This window comes from Gopherus flavomarginatus, chromosome 20, assembly GCF_025201925.1.
Source record: "Gopherus flavomarginatus isolate rGopFla2 chromosome 20, rGopFla2.mat.asm, whole genome shotgun sequence".
Lineage (NCBI taxonomy): Eukaryota > Metazoa > Chordata > Testudines > Testudinidae > Gopherus > Gopherus flavomarginatus.
Genome location: NC_066636.1, coordinates 24,084,989 through 24,106,167, shown reverse-complemented (window position 1 = coordinate 24,106,167; position 21,179 = coordinate 24,084,989). Strand labels below are relative to the sequence as shown.

The 21,179-nt window shown below is 63.4% G+C and overlaps 1 pseudogene; it reads right to left on the bottom strand.

Moving 5' to 3' along the window:
• Nucleotides 1-2,148: 2,148 nt before the first annotated feature.
• LOC127038415 (immunoglobulin superfamily DCC subclass member 3-like) lies at nucleotides 2,149-18,483 on the bottom strand (annotated as a pseudogene).
• Nucleotides 18,484-21,179: the final 2,696 nt, after the last annotated feature.

Sequence of the window (21,179 nt, the reverse complement as noted above, 5' to 3'; positions counted from 1 at the left end):
GCCAGACTCTGCCTGGCCAGGGCAGACGGCACTGGGGGCCAAGCACTGGGGGATGGGCCCAGGCTGTCGGCCCAAAGGGTGTTTCCAAGTGGCCCTGGTCCCTGGCTGCTAGGTGGGGGAGGGGGACATCTCTTCTCCTCCCGCCCCCCTGCTTTGTACCATGTCCCATGTTTAAAGGGCTGGAAGCGGGTCTGGCACCAAGGGGCCTGTGCCAGGCCCCCCCCCCCCGCTGGAGCACTCGTGGGGGGGGAAACAGACATTATTGTTTGGCTAAGGGGCTGGGGCTCCTGCCTCATTAGTTCCCCTCGGGGGGGGGGGTCTGTGCCCCCCAGTTGGATGTGCCTGGTCACTGGGGACCCCCCTAAGCCTGCATATTCCTCCCCCCCAGGCATTGCCCTGTGCCTGGCCTTGGGGTGGCCTGTGCCCATGGGCAGCAGGACCGGAGCCACCTGTGCTGGGAAGACAGACCCGAGGTGCTGGGCTGGGGGGGGACAAAAGAGATGTTGGGCCTGGTGCCGGGGGGGGGGGGGGAAGGGGGCGCCGGCTCCCTAAAGCTCCACGTCTTTGGCAGAATTTTAGCTTCTGTTTTTTTTAAAAATATTTGGCTAGAGACAAAAATGGCAAAGCAGCAAAGGGAGTTTTGAAGGGGGGGGGCCTGGCCCCCTGCCGGGGGGGGGGTCGCTCTATGGGTCGGGCCCCAGGCCCAGCCCCTGGTTCCCATCTGGTCTGGATATTTGGCATCACAGCGCAGGTAGCACCTGGGAGAGACTGGTGGGACAATTTCTCCCCCGCCCCGAGTACCTGCGGGGAGGGGGGGGGATTGTGACAAACTGGCTCTGCTGCTGCAGAGGGAGCTGAACCCCCAGCTTCGGAGGGGGATCTGGCGTTTTCCTGCCCCCACATCAGGGGCCATGGGTGGGGGAGCGGGGGGGACGATAGATGACTAAGCCCCCCCCCCGCAATGCACTGGGCTGGGGGTAAAGCTGCAGCCCCCTGCCCGTCAGCACGGCTCCTTTCACCCCCCCCTTTCCTCTCACTTTGCCCCAAGGGGCTGTTTGGTGCCAGGGCCCCCACTGGGGGCCTAGGCTGGCAGGGGCTGGCCTGGGGGGGGGGGTCTGGGGGATGCTGCAGGCAGGACATGGCTGAGGTAGCTTTGGTTTGTGTCTCTGTGACGATATCAGAAATCGATCTCCTGGGCCGGGGGGTGAGGTAGATTCTTTGGAGGTTCTGGCTGGTGTCCCTGCAGCTGGGGAGGATGGGGGGCTGAGGTATGGCTAGCCTCACCCCCCCCCCAGCTGGGCCCCCAGGCCGGCGGCTGGTGCTACCCAGGGGGCTGCGGGGGAGGGCAACGCTCGATGGGGACTTCGACAGGGGGCACATCTGGGCGCGGCAGGGTCTGTGGGAAGAAGGAGGGGCAGGGTCATGCTGTGCCCGGGTGCCACTCAGCCCTCTCCACCGGGGACCTTTGCCCACCCCCTGCGCTGGGCTCTCCCAGAGCAGAGCCCGGGCCTGGGGCATGGCCCAGCCCAGCCCCTCTGCTCCTGCTGTCACCGCTGCCCCTCCCCTCCCTGGGGCCTTGGCCGCTGCTGGGGCCGGCTGGCACAGCTCTGCCCTGCCCCGCCCCAGAGATGCGGCCCTGCACTGTGCCCCCCCCCCCACGCTGGGCCCCACGTCCTCACCTGGGTGACCAGGTGCATCATCTCCACTGGCTTGTCCTCCCCTGCCTGGGTGCACAGGCTGCGGGGGGCACCGGGCTGGGCCAGCTCTGCCCCCCGGGGCACCGTCCAGCTGTCCTGAGCCCCATTCCTGCAGAACAGGCTGCAATGTGGGGTGGGGGTTAGCATGGGGAGTGGCCCAGCTCATGGGCAAAGCCCTGGGGCTGGCAGTGAGGCCTGGGGGGCGCCGGCCCCATGCCCCCAGGAGCTGGACCCACTGAGGCTGGGCACGGGGCTAGGCCAGGGAGGGCAGAGCCGTAAGCCCCATGCGAGGGGCTGGGAGGGGCCAGAGGAGGATGCCGCAGAGGGGCTGGCTGGTGTCGGGGACAGACGGGCAGAGCATGGGGAGCTGAGCGCCAATGGGCCGAGACCCTGGCTCTGCCCCCAGCCCGTGATGCAGGGGCCGCAGGGAGAAAGCAGCTGCCCAGGGGCCTCACCTCCTGCAGTAGCCAAACATGAGGAAGAGGAGGCAGAAGATGATGCAGGCCATGCCGATGTGGATGCCCACCACGACGCCAGCCAGTGAGCTCTCCTCCCCTGGCCGACAGCGGCACGTGGGGTCAGCGTCTGCAGCGGGGGAAAGCACAGAGCGTCCACACAGCTCCTGGGCATGGCCAGCCCCCTCCACAGGCCGGGTCCCCCTGCACCCTCCCATGACCACACGCGGCCCATGGGGCAGGTCCCCCCTGCAACCCATACATTGTACTTTCTGTTCACTGTTTGCCATATTGGAATTCAAACCCCATTTTAAAACGCTCACTCCATTTTGTAAAAGCTTCCTCCAACCTCCATTTGTGCAAACCCTGCTGTAATCTTATTAGTTTAGGTTAGATGTGTGACTGAGGCATGTATGAATGATGGAATCAACCTCCAGCCCCAGCCTGTCCTGACGAAATAGAGTTCAAACCCCACCGGCTGAAGATGCAGACAAGAGCCCTAACAAAGTAAGCAGAGTCCATCCTAAAAAGAAAAGGTGCAACAGAAGGAAGATCAAAGCCAGGTCCGAGGCTGAAAGTCAGGCCTGCAACTGATGGGTGATCAATCACCAAACCCAGAGGCAGTGAAACAGCAAGACCTATAGACTCTGGATTCAAACTAAAGCCTACAAAAAGGATGGGTGAGATGGGAGATTTTGGAGGGTAACATTCTGCTACCAACACGGAAGGACATCGGTGCAGGTCCAACAGAGACCCAGCGTGTCCTTGTGCCCGGCTTTCCTGGCCAGTTACCGCCACGAGCTACAAACCCAAGCTGCAAACTCAAGCCATGAACTTAAGCTATTTCAGGACTGGTAAGTATGTAGCAGCTGCAGAACATCTGATGGATGAATGTGTGTGTGTGTGTCTGTCTGTCTAGGTATTAGGTATAATGCGTGTGTATAAGGATTAAGATGTTAGTTATTGGTCATAAATCAGATTGTTATCATAATAAATGTGGCACCTTTGTCTTGTCCCCTGAAAAGATCCTGTGTAGTTTTGTCTGTATAACGTTATTGGTGGAGAATGCAAAGGGGAGAGCAAGCATAGAATCCACAGTTATTATACAAACTGGTGTGCACCCCGCCAGCTTTAGTGAGCCTGGCGCTATAGGGAAAAGATTGTAAACTTTCAGTTAATTAACCACAAACTCTGAAGGAAATAGGAGTTTAGGTTTGAATCTTGTTCAAATAGTAATGTACTATGCATTGAGCATTTTTATAATTAAGAGGTATACACACCCTCGGTCATAGCAGGGCTGAGAAAAAGGGGAGAGGTTTAGCATCCCTCTCTCCACCCCGGACTGCTGGGGGGAAATAATTGGAGGTGGGTATATCCCTGGTCGTAGTAAGGTCGGGCAACCAGAGGAGGACTTAGAGATCCTCGCTCCACACTGAAAAATCCTAGGTGCATGCACCCTCAGCCATAGCAAGACTGAGCTAAAGAGGAGAACGCAGTGCTTCTCGCTCTGATCCTGGGAAGGATTTGTATAGTTGGTGTATGAACCCTCGGTAGTAATAGGCTGAGTGATACAGAGGGAGGCTCAGTGTCTCTCACTCTGGCCCAGAGAGGGTTAAGTTGCTCCTTCAGGAGTTAAAAAGGTAAAATTGCTCTTCCAGGAATTAAAAAGGGAACTGCTCTTTCAGAAGTTGTAAGCTGCTCTTTTAGGAATTGGGGGTTATAGTGCTTCATATTTATCAATTTGGTTTTGTTGTGCTTGATTGTTGCTCACAACTGTTGGGGAAAATGTTTAAAAAAAACACTGCCTAAAGATATTCTTTAAAACAACAAATTGGCTAGGTATATAAACCCTCAACTCCATGAAGAAGGAAGCAGCTGCAGTTTGGCTTCTATGGAAAAGCTGTAAGGAGATATCAATTGGCTAAATGTAAAAATGAAAAACTGCACCAAGATTTACAAACCTCTGCTGCAAAAGCTGAGAAATAAAAATGTCTGTAGTACCCAAGCCCAGTTAGATGCCCTTAAGGTTGGGTACAGAGAGTTAAAACAGCACCCTCACATCTTACAGCAGCAGTAACATCAGAAGAAAATACATTTGAGACCCCAAAAGGGGCAGACTTTTGGGACCCCTCTGGAGATCAGGAAGGGGGATATTTGGGTAGATTCCTCCTCCCAGGGCCAGAATGCCATTGCAACAGTAACAACAGTGCCTGCTTCTGCCTCAGGCCTCCAGGCCATGGCGAAGTGGTGGGGGATTTTAAAATGAAAAAAATCTAAAGTCACAAAAAAAAATGCACCACTTAATTAGCATTTGTGCAGCCCCAAGTACTGAACACACTATGGCAGAGATGGAGCAGGATCTGCCATGTGGGAGCACTGTGCTAATTTGTTTCTAAGCTTCTATCTTTCAGACTCTGAACCAGAACATCAGAAGAGCTGGTACCAGCTGAAGAGTTATAAAATCCCATGGTTATAGTGTCGTGACAAAGTCTGTGTTCAATGTTCTGTGTCTGTCTCTAGTGGTGTCCTATGCTAGCGCTGGGTCCAGAAAAAGAGGAATACTAACTAGACAGGGCAAATGTTTTTTCTGCTCTCTATTTCCCCCACATCCATCCAACTTATCAATCACCACTTGTGTCCAGAAGACTTTGGTCCCCAGTGCATCAGGTTTATTTTTTGTTAGGTTCTCTAACAGTCATTTTGTTATTAATTTTTATTAATACATTTGTATTGTTAGCTACATTTGCTTGTATTGTTAATTCCACACTTTCCTCTATGCACCCTGGTTCTACTTCCTCAAGCCCTAAAGGGTAGTTCTTGGGACCTCATAACCAGTAAGACCTTGGCCCATAATTGTAGGGCCCCATCTTTCAGGTCCCCAGAAACCTCTTGAGAACAACTGTTCAAACTAGGGGATTCTGCAACATTTTAGCAACTAAATGTTAGTTTAAGTCGAAATCAGCTTAACCTTGCATGACAACTGTGGTCCTGCTACAAAACCTTATTTGTTGTGTGTGCTTGAGAAGGTCCTGACCTCAGTGACTTTTATTGACGGCTATTGCAGCTTCAAACTTGGGCCTATTTTGTTTGTCAACGTACCCAACTATTGTAATGGGGATGGTTTTATTGTATTCCCAATTATTATAACTATCGTTGTTTGCATTTCTGTGTAGGTTATATCTGGTGTTCAGTCAGCTGTAATGGTTTTAGTTCTATTCACCTGATTATCATTGTTTGGTTTGTTTGCAACAGATCACCTGTGCCCTACAATGACAACAACTACTGTAAATAATCATAGATCAAGAGGCAGAGTGTTGTAGGAGCAGGCCACCTGGTCTGCAGTCCTAAATATAATTTTTCATCCCATCAGTGTCCTATTAGTAACCCTGTTATATTGGTTCTGCTTTAAAACAATTACATAAAGTGTGACCCATTCAATACCCCTGGATTGAAGGGTCAAAAGGGGGAGAATGTAGAACTGATAAATGAAATTGTTTTTAATTGTTCACTTTATTAATGTAACTTCTGTTCACCATTCACTACACTTGCCTATATTGTAACTTCTGTTCACTGTTTGCCTATTGTAATTCAAACCCCATTTTAAAACACTCACGCCATTTTGTAAAAACTTCCACCAACCTCCATTTGTGCAAACTCTGCTGTAATCTTATTAGTTTAGTTTAGCTGTGTGACTGAGGCATGTATGAATGATGGAATCAACCTCCAGCCCCAGCCTGTCCTGATGAAATAAAGTTCAACCCCCACCCCCCCGGCTGAAGATGCAGACAAGAGCCCTAACAAAGTAAGCAGAGTCCACCCTAAACAGAACAGGTACAACAGAAGGAAGATCAAAGCCAGGTCCCAGGCTGACAGTCAGGCCTGCAATTGACGGGTGCTCAATCACCAAACCCAGAGGCAGTGACACAGCAAGACCTATAGACTCTGGAGTCAAACCAAAGCCTACAGAAAGGATGGGTGAGATGGGAGATTTTGGAGGGTAACATTCTGCTGCCAACACGGAAGGGCATCGGTGCAGGTCCAACAGAGACCCAGCTTGTCCTTGTGCCCGGCTTTCCTGGCCAGTTACCGCCACGAGCTACGAACCCAAGCTGCAAAATCAAGCCATGAACTGAAGCTATTTCAGGACTGGTAACTATGTAGCAGCTGCAGAACATCTGGGGTGTGTGTGTGTGTGTGTGAGGTATAATGCGTGTGTGTAAGGATTAAGATATTAGTTATTGGTCATAAATCAGATGTTATCATAATAAATGTGGCATCTTTGTCTTGTCCCCTGAAGAGATCCGTTGTAGTTTGTCTGTACAACACCCTGCCCTGCCCCCAGCGAGGCTCCCCAGTTGGCTGCATGTCACTGGGGGGCAGGGGGTTCTCCCCCTGAGCACGCAGCAGGCAGTGCAGGGCAGAGGGGAACAGAGCCAGGAGTCCTGGCTCCCAGCTGGGCACTGTCGGCCCCTCATAGCCTGGCTTTGGCCCAGCCAGGCCCCCCTGCAGCCCCTCCGGCCCCTCACCCAGCTTCGGGCCGCTCTCCTCCAACCGGACGACCCGCACGGTGCTGTTGCTGTCTGCGTTCCCGTTGAAGGCCTGGAGCCGGAGTTCGTAGGCAGCCAAGGGCTCTGTGGGGAAGGAGCCGCCAGGCGTGAGCAGGGGCACTGAGCTGGCTGGCAGGGCTGGCGCCCAGCGAAAGCCCAGACTAGCCAGGCAGAGGACATTGGGGGGGGGGAACAAGAAATCCAGGGGACCCTCCCAAAGGGGCCGGGTGGAGCCCATGAGGCCCTCCAGGCTGCATGGAGAGGGGTCATGGGGTGGGGGTGCAGGCCTGTGGGGGGAGGGGCTGTGGGGACACAGGGCTGCATGGAGGGAGCTGGGGGGGGAGGCACAGGCCTGCAGGGGGAGGGGCTGTTGGGGGGTTTCAGGCCTGCAGGGGGGAGGCCGTGGGGGGTGCAGGCCTGTGGGGGGGGGCACTCACCCAGGTTGCTGTAGACGTAGGAGTTGGCCGTGCTGGCCAGGAGCTGTGGCCCCTTGAAGTAGGGGCTGGGCAGCTTGCGGTGGAAGAGTTTGAAGCCCTCGATCCGGCCTGGTTGCAGGGGCAGCACCCAGGAGACTTGCACTGCACTGGCGTTGAGCACCTTGGTGAAGAAGCCGGGGGCTGCAGAGACTGAACAGACCATGGGGCTCAGCGCCCGAACCTGGGCCAGCCCCCCACCCCACCCCCCTAGCCCTCGAGGCAGCAGAGAGAGGAAGACGGAGCTCTTCACCCAGCACAGATGTGCAGCCACCTCTGGGGTGGAACACGGCAGCTGCTGGATGGCTGTCTGCCATGCTGGGACAGGAGAGGCCAGGCTATGGGGGAGGGGGTGTGTGTGACAAGCTGGGAATGTTCTTAATGTTTTCTCTGAATACTGTGTCGGTGCCTCAGTGTCCCCTAGGCAGTTCTTAAGTATCTAGGTGGGGGGATAAGGGGTGTGGCTCCTGCAGAGCAAAGGGCCAGTGCACCTTAATGCCTGGCACTCTGTTTCCTAGCAACTGATGGTCTGGGCCCCTCTCCTGCAAAGGTGCCAAATTAAGGTGTTGGAGACAAAGGGATCAGGTGACCTCCTGGCCCGGGAAGGGGGCTGAGCAGAGAGGAGGGGCTGGAGGGGGTTTCAGTCTGGAGCTGGCTGGGGACGAGGAGTGAGGGCAGATGTTGGGGTCTGGCTCACTGCCCCCCAGAATGGACCCGGCCGAGGGGTCCGGTTCTCTGTACCTACAAGCTCTGTTTTAGACCCTGTTCCTGTCACCAAATAAACCTCTGTTTTACTGGCTGGCTGAGAGTCACGTCTGACTGCAAAGTGGGGGTGCAGGACCCTGTGGCTTCCCCAGGACCCCGCCTGGGCGGGCTCGCTGTGGGAAGCACCCGGAGGGGCAGAAGATGCTGAATGCTCCAAGGAGAGACCCAGGAGGTGAAGCCCTGTGAGCTTCTTGCCCTGAACAAGTCTGCTCCAAGGGAGAGGAGGCTCCCCGAAGTCCTGCCTGGCTTGGTGGGGAGCAGTTCCAGAGCATCGCCCGGTGACTCCGTGACAGGGGGGCTCCCTGGCCTTTGTGCCCAGGGGTCAGGAACTAGGGTGTAGAGCACCTAGGAAAGGGGGGGCCTTGTGGAGCACAGCGCCCCCTAGTGCTGCCCTGGGGCCAGCACCAACTGCGAGGGGGGAGCACCCCAGTGAGCCCCAACCCCGCTCCCTGCAGCCCAGCACCCCCTACTGAGCGTCATCCTCCCACTGAGTCCTGCCCCGCCCCCTGCAGCCCAGCACCCCCCAGTGAGCCCCACTCCCGCCCCCCTCGCCCCCCGGTGTCCGGCTGGGGCACTGGGGCAGCGCGGGTTCTCCAGCAGAGGGGGGCTCTTACTGCTGCCCATGGTGCTGGCCAGGACGGGCGCCGAGTCCTGGCTGGCCCCCAGCGGCGAGTAGGCGCGGAGGTGGATGCGGTAGGTGGTGGCAGGCGCCAGGCCGGTGACGAGGTGCTGGAAGGTGGTTTTGCTCACAGCCTCCTGCAGCTCCTGGCTGGCAGACTGTGAAACACGCAGGCCCGAGGGGCTGATGAACTGCTGCCGAGGCCTGGGGGCTGGGGGCTCGTTGCAGGTCAGGGGCAGGGGGGCATGGCATGGGAGTGGGTTGGGGGCTCACTGCAAATCGGGGAGGGGGCATGGAATAGGGGTGCTGGGGACTCGCTGCGGGTGAGGTTCGGGGCGGGGGGGCATGGAATGGGAAGGGGCTGGGGGGGGTGCAGCCTGGGGGCTCGGCGGGAGGGACCTGGTGGGGGAGGGGCTTGCTGGGGGAATGTAAGTGGGGAGAGCCCAGGGGGAAGCGAGGCCTGGGGTGGGCAGGGCCGCTCACCTCCCGCCCTGCAGACATGCAGCACGTATCCGATGAGCCCCTCGGTCACCTCTGGGGGGGGGGGGGTTCCTGCCAGGACACCTGGATGGAGGTGGTGGAGAGCGCGGTGGCCTGGATGCCCCTCGGGGGAGCTGGGCAGCTCCTGGGCCAGGGTGACAGCCAGGCGGGCGCTGGCCTGGTTGGTGCCCGCGCTGTTCTCAGCGATGCACTGGTAGATCGCTTCATCCGCTGCTGTGAGCCCCTGGAGCAGCAGGGTGCCGGGGGGCCAGAGAGTGAGGGGCTGGGATCGGCCCTGCCCCCCCCAGTTCCTCGCCCTGGGTCAAAAGCCCCATTTCCTGCCCCCTCAGCCAGCCGATCCTCCGCTCTGGGGCCAGTGCCCTATTCCCTGCCCCCCCAACCAGCCGGCTTCCCGCCCTAAGGTCAGTGCCCCCTAGAAGGTCAGGGCCCCATGCCCCAGTCCCCACCCTCCCCCCCAAGCTAGCCAATTCCCTGCCGTGGGGCTGGACTGGGGCCAGGGCCCCCGTGCCCCTGCTCACCTGTTATTGTGGGTGATTTTGATGTTCTCGCCCAGCGTCAGGATCTTGCCGTTCTTCAGCCAGACAAGGTGAGGCTCAGGGACGCCCTGCACCACGCAGGTGAAGCTGGCACTGCTGCCCAGCGGCTTGGACACCTACTGGGGCCACTGCACGAACTCCAGGGGGGCTGCAGGGGGGGGGAGTGTTGGGTGGGGAGCAAACTGCTGGCCGCTCCCTCCCATCCCCAGCGCCAGCGTCTCCCTGCTTCCCCACCCGTCCCCCATGGAGGGGACCCCACAGTCCCACCCTTGGCCTTGCCACAGTGACCCCCCATGGCCCCAGCAGAGGCCGAACAGGCACCAGCCACACTGCCAAGGCCTGGGCAGAGCCCAGAGCGTCCCCAGGTGGGCCGGGCAGTGACCCGTGGCCAACACCCAGCTCCAGCGAGCCGCTGGCACCCCAGGGAGCGGGGCTGGGCCTGGGGAGGACAGCATGGCTTGGAGGAGCCCCCGCCAAGCTCAGGCACCGGCCCATGGGCCTGTTTTGCCTGGGTGACTTGCCCATCGAGGCATCGGCCTGGGGCCGGCAGAGCCCCTCGTAGCCCCTGGCTCCCAGCTGCCGAGCACCCCTCCTTCAGTTCCTCTGAGTCCCTCAGCCCCACAGTAGCCGCCCCTCGGCAGCCCTGAGCCCAGCTGGCAAGCCGAGAAAGGCCCCCTAAGCTGCTGTTACGGGGCCGCAGCTCATTAGTGCAGCAAAGGAGCAGCCTGCGGGGCTGCACAATAGCCCGCGGCAGCAGGTCGCAGCCCATCACTCTGCCTGGGGGCGGGGGGGGGCCTGCGTCCTCCCCCCCCCGCCCCCCGGCCTTCAGCCCTGTGCCACCAGCCGCAGTGAAATGGTGCCACTGGCCAGGGGCTGGGACCTGCCCCCGGGGGGGATGCACTGGATTGACCCCCCTCCGCTTGGGACCGGACCCCCACCCTGTCCCACCATGCAGTGAATTGCACCGCCCCCAGCTGGGGTTTGCAGAGGGATGCCCCCAGTCCCTAGGGCCCCTCCCCTGCCAGAGCCCTGGGCTCCCTGATCCCAGCATCACCTGCCCTGGTGTGAAAACGCCCCTAGGAGCAGACGTGGGGCCCAAACACCCACCTGGCCAGACTGGCTGCTGAAGGTGATTTATTCCCACACCAGCCTGCCCGGGGGCGAGGGGGAGCTGGGCAGGTTCCCAGCCCCTCTGCAGCCTGGGGAGGGGGTGGTTAGGAAGAGGTCATGGAGAGGGGGTGGGGAGGGTCACGCCCCCCACGACCTTTGCCCCATTGCTCACACAAAGCCAAGTGCGAATTCTCCCATCCATCCATCCCTTGCCCAGCTGCTTCAGGGGCTCGGGGGCTGACTGTCTGTCCAGGCAGTTGTGAGCCATCTGCCCCCCCCCCCCCCCCGGGCCTGTGTCTGTCTGTCTTTCTGGTCCCTGCCCCATCCTGGGAGACCAGCAGGTGCCCCTCACTCTTGCCCTGCAGCCCCGGCAGACTCACCCTGCACCATGAGGATGCCCTGGGCTGTGCGGCGCACACGGGTGCCCAGCCGGTTGGCGGGGCACACATAGACCCTGGTGTGTTTCACGGAGACATCCGAGATCATGAGGTTGCCGGTTCCCAGCACCTGGATCCCTTCCACGCCGATGGAGCGTCCGTCTTGGGGTGGGGGGTGCCGGGGGTGAGGGGGCACAGGGCCATGGCCCTTTGGGGGTAAGGTCCCATTTCCCCTTCCTGCGGCCTGTCAGCCGGGGGGGGGGGTCTGTGCACCCCCCCAGTCAATCAGCTCCCAGCCCCACTGCCCCCCCTCCACTCCCTCCCACCGTGCCCCCCACCACTCAGCTCCCCCGATATTCCTCCCCCAGCCCATGTTACCCTGTGATCTCCTTGGGTTCTTTCCAGCCCCCACCCCCACAAAGTGACCCTGCGCCCCGGAGCAGCCTGCCGCCCCCTCACCGAGCCGGCTCCAGGAGACGATGGGCCGCAGGTTGCCGGTGGCAATGCATTCCAGGGTAGCCGTCTGGTGCACCGTGATGGTCAGGTTCTGGGGGCCCGACAGGATCATGGGCTCCTTGTAGAGTTTGGGGGCTGAGACTAGGGGGAGAGGGTGATAATGGAGCCTAGGAGTCTGGGCTGCCAGCCCCGCCCATCCCAGCTCTAACCCCCCCAGACCTCCCTCCCTTTCCAGAGCCGGGGAGAGAACCCAGGAGTCCGGGCTCTCAGCCCCCCCCGGCTAACACCTCGACTGGGCTCCTGCTGGCTGCCCCTCACCGGGCTGTGGCCCACACTCACCGCTGATGGCCAGCTGGGCCTCCTGGCTGCAGCGGCTGTTGGCGATGTTGCTGGCCACGCAGCGGTAGGTGCCCATGTCGGCTCGCCGCACACCCGTGATGTGCAGGATGCCAGCTGGCAGCAGGGTTAACCTGCGGGGGAGCGCGCGGGTCAGGGAGCGGAGCCGGAGCCGGAGCCCCGAGGCTGGTGCGTGGGGAGCACAGCGCAGCGCTAGCAGAGCCCCCCTTCCCGAGCTGGGCTAGTCTCAGGGTCCGTCCCCCGCTGAGCCAGTCCAATCCTACTCTCACCCCCCACCCTCCCGGGGCTGGGCCAGGCCCACTCTGACCCCCCCACCCTCCAGGTGTGGCTTTCAGCCCCCAGCTGTGCTCACCGCTGGTCGCCGGGTGGCAGGGCCGTGCGGTTGTGCTCCCAGGTGATGGTGGCCTCGGGCATGCCCTGGATGAGGCACTGGAACCGGGTGACGCCGCCTTCCTCCACCGCCATGGACTCCGGGTGCATGTGGAATTTGGACAGGGCTGTGTGCGGGGAGGCACCATCAGGACAGAGACACCCTGGCCTGCTGGGCATCCCCTCTGGACACTGACCTCAACGGAGAGGTGCTCCCCCTCCCAGGTCCTGGCCCCCAGCTCCCCTCTGAAATCACCCACCAGCTGTGCTCTCCTACAGAGCAGTGCCCTCCCAGGCTCCTCCTTGCACAATCCTGATGCAGGACTCCGGGGCTGTCACCACTTGCCAGGTGAGGGAACAGGGGCTGCCCCGTGTCTGAGCCAGGGGGGCACCTGGCAGGGAGCTGGTTTGTGGGGCCCCACGTATCAGAAGGCAAAGCCAGGAAGGAGCAAAGGAGGGTCCATCCCATCCCCATCCCACATACCCACAGGCAGGGGTCTGAGGCACCCACAACATGTGAAGCTGGGGGTCGGGGTGGGACCAGGGCTCCACCTTCAGTCAGCTCAGCTGGGACCCCCCCTCCCCCCGAGGGGGGCTGGAGGCCAGACACACCTGCCTCTCCCAGCCCTGCACCCCAAACCCTTGGGGATGGTCAGAGCGGGCTGGGCCCACGTGCAACAGCCACCAGTGGGGATTGGGGCAGTGAGTGTTGGGCTGTGGCACTAAGGGCCAGGCTGTGGGCTGGTGCACGGGGCCAGGCCATGGGCTGGTGCACGGGCCGGGTCGTGGGATGGTGGCACCAAGGGCCGGACAGTGGGCGGGTGGGATGGTGCAGTGGGCTGGTGCACGGGGTGCGCTGGTGCACAGGGCCGGGCCTGGTGCATGGGCCAGGCCGTGGGCTGGTGCATGGAGTGAGCTGGTGCACGGGCCAGGCCGTGGGCTGGTGCATGGGGCTGGGCCGTGGGCTGGTGCAAGGGGTGAGCTGGTGCATGGTCTGGGTCATGGGCTGGTAGCACCAAGGGTCAGGGGCTGGTGCACGGGGACAGGCTGTGGGCTGGTGGCACCAAGGGCCGGGTCGTGGGCTGGTGCATGGGCCAGGTCATGGGCTGGTGGCACCAAGGGCTGGGTCATGGGCTGGGCTGGGCCGTGGGCTGGTGCATGGGGCCGGGCCTGGTGCACCGGCTTGGTCATGGGCTGGTGCATGGGCCGGGCTGTGAGCTGGTGCACGGGCTGGTCTGGGGCAGGTGGCACAACGGGCTGGGCCTGTCCTCGACTCACTGGCAAGCTGCACACGGGCCTTGCGGCTGACCAGCAGCCCGTCGCAGTTCTGGGCAGCGCAGCTGTACTCCCGACGCTGGTCTGGTTGGCGGCACCGGCACCGGGCCGGTGGCGGAAGCTCTCAATGCGCAGCGAGCCATTGGCCAGCGTGGTCATGTGGCTGTCACTGCCCAGCACGGCCCCGTCCTTGTGCCAGGTGATGGTGATGGGCGGCTCCCCCTCCACCCAGCAGTGCAGCACCAGGGGCCGCTCCCGCACCGCGATCACGTCTGCCGGCTCCAGCAGGAATGCCAGCTCCGAGGGGCAGCCCAGCCCTGTGGGGAGCAGCCGTTAGACCCCAGGGGCCAGTGCCCACGGCCAGCGCTTCGCAGGCAATGCTTGCAATGGGGCAGGCTCGGGCCTAGCGCCCTGGGCCACTGGGAGCAGGATCAAACCAGCATGAGTTTGCTACCCTCTGTTCACACGCCCCCTCCCTCCACACCTCCAGCCCCTCCCCCCCTGCACCTCCATCCCCTCCCCTCCATCCCCCCCCCCGTCTGCGACCTCCAGCCACCCCCTTCAGCCAGCCACGCCTTCCAATCCCTCCCCTCCCTCTGCAACCTCCATTCCCTCCCTCCGCACCTCCATCCCCTCCCGCACTCTGCACCTCCATCCCCTCCCCTCCCTCCACACCTCCATCTCCTCCCCACTGCACCTCCATTCTGCACCTCCATCCCCTCCCCTCCCCTCCCTCTGCAACCTCCATCCCCTCCTCTCTCTCGACACCTCCATCCCCTCCCCTCCCCTCCATCCCCCCCATCTGCGACCTCCAGCCACCCCCTTCAGCCAGCCACACCTTCCAATCCCTCCCCTCCCTCTGCAACCTCCATTCCCTCCCTCCGCACCTCCATCCCCTCCCGCACTCTGCACCTCCATTCTGCACCTCCATCCCCTCCCCTCCCCTCCCTCTGCAACCTCCATCCCCTCCCTCTCTCTGCACCTCCATCCCCTCCCCTCCCTCCCACCTCCATCTCCTCCCCACTGCACCTCCATTCTGCACCTCCATCCCCTCCCCTCCCCTCCCTCTGCAACCTCTATCCCCTCCTCTCTCTCGGCACCTCCATCCCCTCCCCTCCCCTCCATCCCCCCCGTCTGTGACCTCCAGCCACCCCCTTCAGCCAGCCACACCTTCCAATCCCTCCCCTCCCTCTGCAACCTCCATTCCCTCCCTCCGCACCTCCATCCCCTCCCGCACTCTGCACCTCCATTCTGCACCTCCATCCCCTCCCCTCCCCTCCCTCTGCAACCTCCATCCCCTCCCTCTCTCTGCACCTCCATCCCCTCCCCTCCCTCCCACCTCCATCTCCTCCCCACTGCACCTCCATTCTGCACCTCCATCCCCTCCCCTCCCCTCCCTCTGCAACCTCCATCCCCTCCCTCCCCACTGCACCTCCATCCCCTCCCCTCCCTCTGCAACCTCCATCCCCTCCCCCTCTCTGCACCTCCATCTCCCCCCCACACCTCCATCTCCTCCCCTCCCTCTGCGACCTCCAGCCACCCCCTCCAGCTGGCCGTGCCTTCCAATCCCGCCACCCATGACCTGCACAGAGCCCTCCTTCCGGCCCCCCCAGCCCTACAGCCCATGGCTAGCGACCCCTGTCTGCACAGCCGCCTCCTCACCTGCTCTCCAGCCCTCTGGCTAGTGCCAGAGCGTCCAGCCCCCCCCAGCTCCCCCTGACTCGCCCTAAGAGTCACCCCCACAGCACTGAGCAGAGCTTCACGCCCTCCCCCAGGCCTGCCTTGTCAGCCACCTCTGGGGCAGAGCATGGCAGCTGCTTATACTCTGTGCAGCCAGACAGAGGGACAGGCCAGGAAGTGAAACAGCCCAGCCTAGCCCAGCCCCGTCCCCATCCTCTGCGTATCCCTGCCCTGCCTCTGGCTCGGCTGCGAAGCGCCTCCCCCCCCCCCCCCAGGGTTGAGGCTCCCCCCAGCTATGAGTCCTGCCTGAAGGGTGGGGGGGGGGCGTCACACTGGGGTACAGCTGGGGCACAAGGGCAGCGATTCAAGGGTTTCCAAGGGGGACTCTCCATGCCCCCCGCAGCTACTCAGATCTGCCCACATCCCCGCACACCCACAGCTCAGCTCCAGAGAGGGACCCGACCAGCTCGCCTGGGGCACCAAGGGAAACGTGCCTGCACACGCACTGACACACCAAGCACACGGCTGCAGTGTCTGCCCATGTGTGGCATGACCCCGCCCCCCCCCCCCCCCCCCGTTGGCATGCACCGCACACACATACCTTTGCAGTGTGTGCACTCAATGGGCAGGGCAGCCACAAGGTGGCAGTGAGACCCCCCCATGCACATGGCACTGCACACCTACGTCAGTGTAACAGCTCTGCTGGTGCAATGCATGTGCAGGTGCTTCCATAATGACCAGCTGCACCCCAGCCCCTCCTGGCACTCAAGCAGGCCGGTCCATCTGCCTCGGGGGGGTGTTTGCCTCCTGACCCAGCTCATGCCCGGATGAGCCCTCAGACATGGCTCTGTGGGTGTCCGGCCCTATGCTGACATGTGGGAGCCATTTCTGCTCCCTGCCCAGCTCTCGGCCTCGCTGGGCCCTGTGGCAGGGAGTCCCCCAGGCTGCAGTGTGGCTGGGAAAAGGCAGTTCCCTGGGTGTCACTAGAGACCTCTCCCTCGGTGCTAGGGGGGAGGGGCTCATGGGCCATTCACCGCCAGGGCCTGTCTCTGCCTGCGGTGCCCCCGGCCTGGCTCCAGGAGCCCTGGATGCTGGGCAGCCCCTGGCACCTGCACCCAGCGTGGGAGGGGCAGCACAAAGTTAACTCTCGGTGACAATGGAGAGGGAGTGCGGGGGGGGGACAGAGATTTGCCGGCCTGACATCTTGATTGATGCTGCCTTTCAGCCTGGCCTTAGCAACTGTGCTGGGGGCAGGGGGGACCCGGGGGAGGCCAGGCTGAGCCGGGGAGGGCGCTGGGAAGGGAACAACGGGGCAGGTCAGAGAGTGTGAAGGCAGCCTCCATTGTGCTCCCGGCAGGCACAATAGCCCTCGCCCTCCCCTTGCCCGGCAGAGGCCCCCACGGCCCATCTGCCTGGCTGGCCTGGCCCACATGACCAGCTCAGGGTGAGGTTCCCATGACTTGCCCCATCACTCACCCTCACTCCGATCCATCACCGCCCTGTCCCCTCCCTGACACCCGTGACCCTGACACCCCCAGGCTCTGACAGACTCATCTGGACCTGGCCAGGCCCAGCCACTCAGCCAGCTGCGGCCCCAGAGGGCTCCCAGTGGCTCAAGCACTGGTGGAGGATTGGGGGGGCTGGGGAAGAGGGAGCACGGGGGGGACTTGGGGCTGCAGCATCCCCCCATTGCAAAGAGGCTCAGCCAGCACAGACCCCATTTCACTGGGTCACAATGGGATATGGATTAATGCTGCCACATTGTACAGGCTTGTGGGGGGAGGAGACACTAGCCCCCCCAGTACAAACATACAGAACTATGGGGGGACAGAACAAAGTGGGACCCCCACCCCCCTTCGTCATCTCTAGTGCCTGCCACCTGAGGGGCTGAAAGCAGCTTAACTAATACCAGCCTCACAAACATGCCAGATCTCACTCTAACGGATCCCCCATCCCAGAGCTGGGGAGAGAACCCAGGAGTCCGGGCTCCCAGCCCCCACCACTCAAACCCATCAGACCCCCTCATCCCAGAGCAGGGGAGAGAACCCAGGAGTCCTGGCTCCCAGCCCCCCCTGCTCTAACCCATCAGACCCCCCACATCCCAGAGCTGGGGAGAGAACCCAGGAGTTCGGGCTCCCAGCCTCCCCTGCTCTAACCCATCAGACCCCCCCCCCATCCCAGAGCTGAGGAGAAAACCCAGGAGTCCGGGCTTCCAGCCCCCACCGCTCTAACCGATCGGACCCCCCCATTTCAGAGCCGGGGAGAGAACCCAGGGGTCCTGGCTCCCAGCCCCGCTCTAACCACTAGACCCTGCTCCCCTCCCGGAGCCGGGTCCATGGCGGAGAACTGCTCCCCCATTCCAGCTAACTGAGCAGCCCTCGAGGGCCTGGGGCGCCCCCCAAACCCGCACCGCTGACAAACAGGCAGCGCCCCCACGTCTCCGGGGGAGGGGACCCCTGCTGGCTTCGGAGCCTCTATTCCCGCCCCCTTCGCACTCTGCCCTGGGCCCCACACTCTGCCCAGAGCCACGCGGGCTCCTGCCCCCAGTGTCCCCATCTCGGGGATCCAGCATCTCGGGGGGGGGGGGTTGGGGACGGGCCCGGCGGGGGGGGGGGGTCTCACGCGTGTTACACCGTGGCTGCGCTGGTGCTGCTCTCCCAGTTGCCCCCCGGTCCCGCGTGGGGTCACCCCCAGCTCCTGCGGTTTAATCCCCCGCCCACTGACTGGGCCCCGGCCCCTGAGCAAGGGCCAGATCCCTTGGCGCGGCGGGGGTTCGGGTGCTGCTGGGCAGGGAGCCGGGGGGGCAGCTGGGCTCCGTGGCCCCCAGGCTCCCCCATGGGGTGGGGGCCCCACTTCGCCGGCGGCGGAGTAGCCAATTGAGACAGAACAAGGGAGCGACCGGGGCGTGCGGGGAGCGATGCCCCCTGGGGCCCGATCCTGCCCCCAGCCCCGGGTTCAGCCCCCGCTAGGGGCTCTAAATGGGGGTGAATCTAGCCCCCGCCCCCCCACTCACCGCAGGCCTGGAGCAGCAGGAGCCCGGCCAGGCAGATCCGGCAGCCCATGGCCCGGCCGGAGCGGGGGTCCCCGCCGGGGGGCTCAGAGCCCCGGCTCGCGGGGGGGGCCGGGCCATGGGGACCCCCGCGGGGAAAACTTTCTCCAACTCGCCGCTGCCGCTTTCCGGTCCGGGTGCGGGTCCGGTCCGGTCCGGTCCCCCGACCCCCCCTGGCGCTGCGGAGCTGCGGCCTGCGGAGCCGCCCAGCGCCCATTGACCCGCCCGCGGGCCGGCCGGGGGGACCGGCGCAAAGGGGGGGGGAGCGGGAGGGAGCGCCCGTCCAATGGCAGCGCGGCGCCAGGTGAGGGGCTGGGCTCGCCACGCCCCCCCAGTCCAGCTCTGCGCGGCTCGGGGTTCGGGGGGGCCCCGGATATGCCTCTCACTAGGCGAGAGCCCGCAATCCCCGACGCTGGCGGTGGACGGGGCCCGGTCCGGCGCCCCCCGCTTGGAGCCGCCCCAGGCTCAGGCGCCCTCGGGAAGTTGGGGAGCAAACAAACCGCTGAGTGAAGGAGGAGCCTTCCCCGGGCAGCGCCCCCCCCAGGCGGCAGAGATGGGACAGGAGGGGCCGGGGGCTGGGAGCAGACCGAGGCGGGGGGGGTTAGGGAGGGGCTAGGGCACCAAGCGCGGGACGGACTGTCCGGGGTCGGGGTCCGGAGCCCCCAGATCTCTGCCGGCAGCAGGGGCCGGGCGAGAGGCAGCCAAGAGTGTTACCCGGCGGAACTCCCCGCCACAGGGTGGCTCTAAAGCCGAGACTTGAGCGAGGTTCGCCAGCGGGGCCATGGCCAGTTCTTTGGGTTAATCCAACTCAGGGGCCGGGAGCGGGGAACCCCCCCCCCAGTGTTCCGGGCGTTAAACTGATCTCTGTGCGGGGGGGGGACAGCTCCATCCGCCGGGGGTCCCGGTTCCGCTGGGGGCTGAGGGGGCGCATCCTGCCCGCGGGGCCCCGCTGCAGCCCTGGCGCGCAGGTGAGGGGCGCTGGCGAGAGAGACCCGGCAGGGCCGCTGTCCCAGGTGCTGAAATCTGCCCTGGCCTGGAGAGGGGCTGCCGGGGGGGCCTGTGACCGCCCCCCCCCCACAGCTCCAGGCAGCCAGCGACCACCAGCCCCACCCGCGCGCTCCCCGGGCCATGGGCCGCCCAGGCGCTGCTTACCCCGGGGGGTGAAAGGGGCCGGGCCGAGCCCCTCCGTCTGCCCGGCCACCAGCGGCTCCAGGCCGGTTTGCAGGACCGGGGGAGGGGGGGGGGGCACTCAGTCCTAGCTAGGCTGGTGAGGGCAGGACTCCTGGGTTCTGTGCCTGGCCGGCGGGGGCTCCAGTGGATTTGACACAAATCTCAGCTCAAACCCTTGATCCCAGCTCAGCTCCTCACCCAGGGTCCGGCATGGGGGGGGGGGGCACCCCGGAAATCCGGGCCGGGGGGCGGGGGGAGGCGTTTCTCTCAATGAACCAGGCCCAGCGTCTCTGCCCCCCATTAAAAGCTGGGTCTGCCCCCCCCGGCCCTGAGCCTCCCCCCCCACGAGATCCTGCCCCCCTCGCCAGCAGCTTGGGCTCAGGGAGCCGCTGTCCCCCACCCGCGCATTAGCTGCACTCCGAGCCCCCGCGGTTACCCAGGGAGACGCCCCCCCCATCCGCGCCCCATTCACGGGGTCACTTTCACAGGCTGTCGGCTCCATTCTCCGCAGACAAAGGGGCGCAGGGGGCCGCTGGCCCCTTTATGGTGAGGGGGGGAGCGGGCTGCCCACCGCCCTCTCGCTCCAGCCCCGCCCCCTCCCTGTGCCCCTCACCCTGGCTTCTGGGAAGCAGGGCGGGGGGTGTGCGTGGGAGGGGGGATCATCCCACCCCCGGCTCCCTGTTTTACCCCCTCCGCCCACTTTGTTTATAGGTAGGACCTACATTAAGTGCTGCCGCTGGAGCAGGCGCCGTTTGGGGGTTTGGGGAGCCCCTCACTCCCGCCCCGCTGCCCCGATATCCCAGACCCAGCAAACCTGACCCCACTTCGCAGGTTGGGTTGAAATCAGGGGACTTAGCCAGCCTGGGGCACAGATCCTGGGGATGGCGTGTGGGCGGGGCAGCATTTGAATAAGATGTTCTGGGGGGCGAGCAGGGACCCCCCAGGCCGCTGAGCTCAGGTCAAGGGGCAGGTTCCTCTTCCCTCCCTTGGGCACAGCGGGGCTCATACCAGCAGCTTTAACCTTGGGGCGGGGGGTGTCTTCTTCCTCGGCTCCCCTCCCATTGGGGTTTTCAGGGGAGAGGCCTCCGTCTGGCCATAGAATATCGGGGTACCCGGCCTGGAGACACCGCCAGCCTGCAGGAGTCCAAGCAGCTGGGGCAGTGGAAGGGGGCAGGGGGACATGCTCGGGGGTAACCTGGGGCTGGCCAAGGTCCGAGGGCCACATGGCCTTGGCTCATTCCTGTCTCCAGTGGCAGAGAGTCCCACAGGGTGGACCCAGCCGGGAGGCCCAGTGCATATGCAGGGGCTGAGGGGCTCCACGGAGCCCTAGTGGGGCCCTGGCAGGACCCTGCCCTTGTGTCTATCAGGCTGCCTGGGCGCTGGGGGAGGGGACTGTGCCCCATGGACCAGGGTGCAACCGACTGCCAGGGGCCAGCCCAGGGCAGATTCAATGCGCAGGTGGGTCCCTGGAACGTGGTGGGAGGGAGGGGACCTGCCTGTCCTGCCCCACAAGGCCAAGGCCAGAGCCCGGAGGCCAAGGGGGGAGGTGCAGGTGCCCGGGAAGAGGCTCTGGGCTTTGCCTGGGCCGTTCCTGTGTATCCCCCTTCTTGGGGCAGCCCCCGGGCCCCTAAACCGATCCCCCAGTGGATGAACCCTGCAGAACTGAGCACCCCAGGCTGCCCAGCCACAGCGGTGGGGTCAGAGCACCCCAGTGCCAGGGGGAGATGCTGGGGGGCCAGGGGG